Below are 7,870 nucleotides of genomic sequence, written 5' to 3'. Positions count from 1 at the left end.
CCTGCTAAGGAACATTGAGAGAGATTTTTAAAAAAGGTTTTATGTGTATTGCCCCAAATCATGTGCTTCTTCTGATTGGTTTTGGTTATTCCAGAATTTCTTTGTACCTTTTCCATCCATACCCAAATTTTACATGTGTTCATGGAGAAGACCATTTGAGGCCATTTGGTACACACCTGGAGGCTGAGTCGGTTCATGAGGTCTCTTGTCAAAAATATTACTCAGTTTGCAAGACTGCATTATAACTGTAACATACACTGTGACTGAAATTTCTCAAAGTTCATATTGTGTGACTGATCTGACATCAGTTGGAATTCGTAAACAGGGTAGCAAACAAGATATTTTTCTTCCATGTATACAATAATTTTTTAAAAAAGTGCAATTTGCGTTGCAGCAATCAGTGTTAAATCATTTGCATAAGATTTAACAACATTTTTTTATAATGAATGTAAACATTTTAACTTAATGGTACTTAAAATAATTTAAAAGAAAAATGTTAACTTAGACATTCTTATGCTTCTTTTACAACTACATCCCATTTCTATATTTCCGATTGTTAAAGAAAAATATTTCAAGAACAAATCTTCTCTCAGGAAAATTGCCTTTATCCATTTGTTAAGAATTTTTATACAAGAACACCAATATCTCCCTTTATTTTACTGTGGAATATGTGCTGGAAAAAATTGCAACAAAACTTTACTACCTAACAGACAACATTTGTAAATACTCTAGGCATCTGTACACACTATGACGAAGTCTCTATAGTGTGACTAACCCACAGGCAGGTTGGTTTACATTAATTTTTTTAAAATGGGATGTCATGGAAACCTATTTCACCAGAGTTTTAAAAATAAAAAGGGTATTGTTTTGTCTTCTGTACAGTGAATTCCTTCCCTTTTAATTTCCATTTTGATACTGTATGTGACTATAGATATTCATATAAAACAAATGCATGTGATGTTTGCAAATTGCCTTATGGCCTTCCTTTCAATGAATTGTCCTTTCGTAGCTGTTTCATATTTTGGTTTATTCGAAGTTGGGACATGGAGTTATCACATTCAGTTTGCATTGGGGACAATTTTTTAAGCAAAAGGGACCCAGTATTATAAGACATTTATCAGATAATAAGCATTCTGTTTAGGATTAATCCTTTAAAACATTTTAAAAGTTGAATTTCTTTCTGAATGAAATATACTCTGTAGCCCAGAAATGGTCTTCTTTCTAGTTCCTCCCATTTGCAAAGTACTACTAAGTCTCAAAGCTCATCTGAGGTTGAAATCCTTATGCTCTCTAGAAGATATAAACAGTCTGTTTTGAACAGTCTGTTTTTTCTTCATTGTTGGGAGGATGTCAAGAAATCAGGAGGCTGTTCCACAACACAAAACGGTGGCATTTCATTCTGGCTTCTGAAGCATGGGGCATTTTTGACTTCTTTTTGTGTGCCAATTGCAGCCATTCCATGGGGCCCAGTCCAAATATTTCAAGAGAAAGGACCTTTTCTTTTGTGGTGGGGAGGTGTTGGAAGTCAGACTCAGAGCTGTGTGCATGTCTGTGAAAGTCACTGAGGCCCACATGCACCCTGAAACCATATGGTGGCCTAGAACAATGGTCAAGAATGCTATAACTGGAGACAGACCACTAGGCTCAAGTCCCTGCCCTGTAATCACCAGTTATATGACCTTGGGCAAGTTATCCAACTCATTTTCCTCACCTGTAAAATGAGGGTAGTAACATAACTCATAGGATTAAATGAGAGCATCCATGTGAAGTGCCTAGTGCAGGGCCTGGTACTTAGTAAGCACTGAATGTTGACTTCGAAGGAGGGTGGCAGGAGCCCTTACCACATGGGTGTTTGGAATGTCTTACACCTTGTGGAGAATCAAGTTTATGGTCGGTGAGAGTGTGTTCCTTGGCTCTTCTGCACTTCTTCAACAAGGCTGGGGGAGTGAAATGAAGGAATCTCCCTCCCCTCCTCACCGGCCCAGGGGGTGGCAGAGATGGATGGGGAGGATGCTTGAGAGATACCAGTCTGAATTCAGCTGATTGTTTTAAAGAACAGGTCTGGTCTAACAGCAGAAGAAAATTATTATCCCCTCATTTCCCCCCTCCTCCCTCTTACGGTTCTCATTACTTTGAGTGCTTTCTGGTGGGTTGGTAGTTGTTAGAGTTAATATGCTTTGATCGGGAAATGAATTTTTCTTATTGGGGCTTCCAAATGATCTTATTCTGCTCCCCCCCCCACCACCCCCCATGGATGGTCTCAAATGTTGCTACTTCCAATCCTAAGATGCCATTAGGCTTCTAAATCTCTTTTTTTTTTACCAAAGGGGAAAGAATTCTAGCTTTCATGAAATAAATGACAAGGCACAGAAGGAGGAGAGGGCTTCTTGAAGCCTTTCCTAATACTGTGAACTCCACTAATCTTAGCTTTTTCAATGAAACTTTCTTACCCGTGATCGTATAAAGCAGAAATTTGATAATTTGTTCCAAACACACTATCTCAGTACTCCTCCCCCAAAGTATGACATACATAAAACAAGTCATTTCTCAATAGGGCGTGTGTTTACATAGATTCTACACCCCGGCTTAGAGAGTCCTCGGACCCATTACCGTGGGTTGCAGAATTTATATTCTCTGTCACCCGTGGCTGATTTTAGGCCATCTTACATAACCGAAGGCTTGTCTGGGATTTCTCTTCAGAGTCACTTCGTGTTGTTTCCTGGTGCCTATGGGGAGGGTCAGGAAAGCAAAGGGAGCCATTCATTTCCCCCTGCAAATAAATTAACTTCTCGCTCATGGGAAATGTTTTCCCCAGTCCTTGGAAATTTGGTGTAATTATAGATCATAGATAAATTAGCTGCTGGGAGGGCAATACAGCAAGACTTTGGTGGCTATTCCAGATTCCAGGCTGCTTTCAGTTTGGGGCAATGTGGTGGCTTTGGTACAGTAAGTTCTATGTCCCAGCATTGTCTACGAGGTCTTTGGATCCCCATGGCTCTGAGAAGGAAATAATAGGCGTGTATGTGTGTGTGTATGTCGGGGGGAGGGGACCAAATATTCGTTCAGAATAAGGTCGCTAGCTAATTAAAATGCGTTGATTCCGGGTTGAGAAAGCAGATCAGTTTGGCGATGCTAGTTATCTCCTGTTTGGAAACTCTTATGGGCAGCAGATATGAGTTGGATTATTTTAAATGAGAAACAAATAATAAATTTGCTAAACCAAATCTTTGAAAACAGGGTCTCTGGGTAAAAATTCAGCACCTACAGGCCAACTTGAGGCCTCGAGATAGGTTTGTGGGGCTGAACCTTTAGCTGTAGCTAAAGCAGGGCACCTCTGCTGTGATCTCTGGAGGTGACGACATGTCTTCAGTTGTTTCAACTGTAAGGTATTAGTAGACTGAAAGCCTGAGTAAGTTCATAGAAACTTTGGATAAATAAATTATAGTTGGTAGTTCCAAATAGCTTCTAAAGGAGAGTTAGAATGCTGCAGGTGCACGTCGAACCTCTGAGGTGCACATCAGAGTGAGTAACCATGCTCCTACCAAGTGCTCTATGGCATAGGTCCCCAAGCCCCGGGCCGCGGACTCGTACTGGTACCAGTCATGGGCCTGTTAGGAACCCGGCTGCACAGCAGGAGGTGAATGGCAGGCGAGTGAGTAAAGCTTCACCTGTATTTGCAGCCGCTGCCCAGCACTAGCATCACCACTTCAGCTCTGCCTCGAACCATCAGGCATTAGATTCTCATAGGACCACCAGTCCCTAATGCCAAAAATGTTGGGGACCACTGGTCTATGGCATCTCCCTAGTCTGCCCTGGAGAACTAGCAGGACAGTTGGTACTCATTGCTCTTCCTGCTCAGTAGCTATCACAGAGAAGTGACCATTCCACAGTTGATATCGTTATTTTAGTTAAAGAGATACTTATTTTGCTTTGTGTCTTCCTCATAGGACCACCAGTCCCTAATGCCAAAAATGTTGGGGACCACTGGTCTATGGCATCTCCCTAGTCTGCCCTGGAGAACTAGCAGGACAGTTGGTACTCATTGCTCTTCCTGCTCAGTAGCTATCACAGAGAAGTGACCATTCCACAGTTGATATCGTTATTTTAGTTAAAGAGATACTTATTTTGCTTTGTGGCTTCCTTTTTTTTTTTTTTTTTTAAAAGAATGAACATTTTAAAAAATGGCTAAAATATAGTAATTAAAGATGAAATGATGTTTAATTAGTAGAAGGGCTTATGTTTCAGTCATCAGTGATCCCCTGTGGTAAGATAATCATCTAGATATCCTTTTTGGGCAAGTTATTTTCTTTCTCTGGACCTCAGGCTCTGCAGCAACCGTAAAATGGAGAAATCAAGCATTGTGGTCTGAAGGTCCCTGCCATCTGTGTTTGCTGCCCACAGTCCCATGTGCAGATTATAGGCAATGAGGCGATGGTGGGTCTGAGATCTGGTCGGGTTCTCTGAGTCTGAAGCCTCCGCAGGGCCTTCTACGATTGGGAAAGCTGGTGGGACTGGAATTTTCTTCTGGTTCCCTCACCTCCTCAAGTTTAGAGTGATGGAGGCCAAGTCTTCCTGTTGCCATAGGCCACAGGCAGTGAGAGTCCTGGTCATGTTTATGAGCACAGGGGCTTGGTGAGAAGTGCTGCCACCCCCTAATGCAGAACCCCTTGACAGAAAACTTATACAGCGATATGGACCCAGACCGGAAAATGGAAACGTCTGGCAGCTGAGCAGTCCGCAGAACAAGGAAAAAACAGCTTTGCTTTGCTTGGCCCATTGCTTCAATATCTTGTAGTTGGTTTTTTATTTCTTGGAAACAACCAACTTTTCATTGTTGTTTGCCTTCTGTATCTTCTCTTTAGCCATTAGAGAGTTTTCTTCCCTGTCTCTCCACCTCTCCCCTGGCTTTTACTCTTATTTTTGTGAATTTCATTCCTTTAACACTCCAAGAAATAATAATAGCAAATATTATTACTATGTGCCAATTTCTATACGAAGTGCTGCACATATATCAATTTATCTAATCCTCATACCAAGTGAATGAGTTGGTGCTATTCATTTTACAGATGTGTCTACAGAGGCACAGAGAAGTTAAATAACTTGCCCAAGGTTACACAGTGGCAGTCTGGCTCCAGAGCACATGCTCTTAACCATTCTACCATATTGACTTTTCATCTTGATTTAAAGGGGAAGAAATTGAACACAAAGGGGGAGCCAGAACTGTCTGAGACTTGAGGATATGGCCTTTCTCTCTCCCCTAGCATCTCAGAAACATACAATTCTGATTTTCAGTTCAGGCATGCCCAGGTTGAGGAAACGTCATAAGTGTATACGTTTCTTCTACTTACAGGTTAAGAATACCTAAGGTAGTGTGTAGTCGTTAGCTGGAAAGTAGTAAGTTTGGAGATGTCCTATCTTTGAGTAATTTGCTTCTCTCCTTTTTGTGTAACTTTAAATAAGGCTTGTTATCCTCTTGCCTAGCTCAAACGATTAGGGTAAAGCATTCTATGAAGTTTAAAAAGCTGGAGAAATTATCAAGAGTGGTTAAAACTGAATACCGTAGAATACAAGGAATACTTCATTGTGGTGTAAAATCTTTCTGTGCTTGGTTGTGCCAAAGAATTGTTTTCAAGAACACTTGTGCAAGATTTTGGCACTGATGTCTTAGGCCTTATCTTTTTAAATAAGTGTTTATTACTGCTTACGTCATTGTTGCTATTATTATTTTGATGTGTGCATTACTAATGATGCTCTCTGTCAGGGTTTCTCAAACTTCTAGATGCACAAGCACCACACAAAATGTTTGTTAAAAATCGAAGAGCCCCTGACTCCTTTCCCAGAGAATCTGATTCTGTAGGTCTGTGTAGAGCTGAAGAATTTGCGTTTTTGGGCCTTTGCATTAATTAAAATTTCTCGAATGGTACAAAATTCAAAAGTTATAAATTGGGATACAGTGAAAAACAATTGCCCTTTTTATGCCTGATCCCCACCCACTCTGTTCATTCTCCTAGAGGTAACTTTGTATCTCTTGTATTGATCATATGCATTGACTATAGATGCATACGCAAGCATATACAAGTATATATTTTTATTTTTTTTACATATGTGGTAGCATACTGTACACATTGCTTTGCATTTTGCTCTTTTCCCTTAGGATATTTGGGTAGTTCATTATTTAATTGGTGCCCTATTGAAGAAAATTTGTTTCCAATCTTTTGCTATTTAAGCGATACTGCAATTATTTCCCCACATCTATGTTATTTTACTCATACCTATGGGATGAGTTTCTAAAAGTGGCATTGCTGAACCAATTTTGATTTATATTGGCAAGTTGCTTTCACAGAGGTTGTTCCAATGTGCACTCTCCCAGCCAGTGTACAAGAGTGCTTGTTTTCCCTTAGTCAAATGTCTGTTATCAAATACTCTGATCTTTGTCATTTTTGCATCTGAGTTTTGTTTTAGCATTTATCTTATTGTGAATGAGGTTGAACATCTTTTCTTATGATTAAAGAGCCATGTGTAGTTCCATTTATGTGAACTCTATGCCCAATCCTGTTCATATTCTCTACCTGTTTTTTCTATTGGGTTACTGGTTTCATTGATTTGAGAAGTTCTTTGCATATGAAGGAAATTAGTCTTTTGTCTGAAATATACTTTAAACATATTTATTCCTGGTTTTATTTGATGTTGTTTATACTTTTTAAAAAATGATGCCGATCTTTTTAAAAGGTAATTCGATTTATCACTCTTTTTTATGACTTTAGAGTTTTGTACAATATTTAGGAAAGTCTTCTCCACTGCTAAAATTATTTTTAAAATATCATGTTCTTCTAGTTCTTTTCTGATTTTGCTTTTGAGGTTTACCTTTTGTTTCCATCTGGAATTTCTGTTTTTGGTTGTTGTAACATGTAGAGTATATATTCAACATTTCTTTTTCCAAATTGCAGTCTGATTGTTCCATCATCATTTCCTGAATTATCCATTTACCTCCCACTGATTCAAATGGGAATTAAAATATATGTAGATTCTCATATGTATATGTATTCTTGTATAAATTCTTATTTGGATGTATATTTAATATACATTTTTATATCTATTTGGGTCTATTTCTGGATTTTTCTATTCTATACCAATGATCTATTTATTCATGCTTTGATACCAAATTTCTTCAACTATTATATTTTGCAATATAAAGGTTAGTCTCTTCTCGTTAATTTTTTTAAAAATGAGAATTCATTCACTATTTTCATTTATTTATTTTTTCCATACAAATTTTAGAATCAGCTTGTTTAGTTTTTAAAAAATCCTGTTGGTATTTTTATTGGAATAATATTAAAATTTTAAATCAACTTAGGGAGAATTAATATCTTGTTAAGTCTTCCCATCCAAGATGAAATATGTCTTTTTATTTGTTTAAATATTTTTTTGTCTCTCATTAGCATTTTAAACTTTCCTTCATGTAGATCTTGTTTCCAGTTAAGTTTCCAGTTAAGTTTATTCCTAGGTATTTCATACTTTCTGTTGCTAGTATATCATGCATGTTTCCAGTTAAGTTTATTCCTAGGTATTTCATACTTTTTGTTGCTAGTATATCGCTTCTAATTGGTTGTTATGTATGCTAACAGTATATTGAGTTTGTTTCCCAGAATCATTCTGACTTTTCATATCTTTTTTTCAGTCAATTTTTTTTTTTGTTTTCTGGGAGAATATTCAGTTTCTATTTGCACTGTTGTTGTCTTGGGTGTTGATGAGAAACCGTGCTCTTGGTGTTGTCTGATTAAGGAAATACATACCTCCTAATGCACTTATTCACTTAAATCATGGATTTATGTAACTTTGGAGATGGAAAGGACTTTGCTGAGGTGCATCT

Source organism: Pteropus alecto, unplaced genomic scaffold, assembly GCF_000325575.1.
Source record: "Pteropus alecto unplaced genomic scaffold, ASM32557v1 scaffold146, whole genome shotgun sequence".
In the NCBI taxonomy this organism is placed as follows: Eukaryota; Metazoa; Chordata; class Mammalia; order Chiroptera; family Pteropodidae; genus Pteropus; species Pteropus alecto.
Note: the sequence above shows the minus strand (reverse complement) of the source record.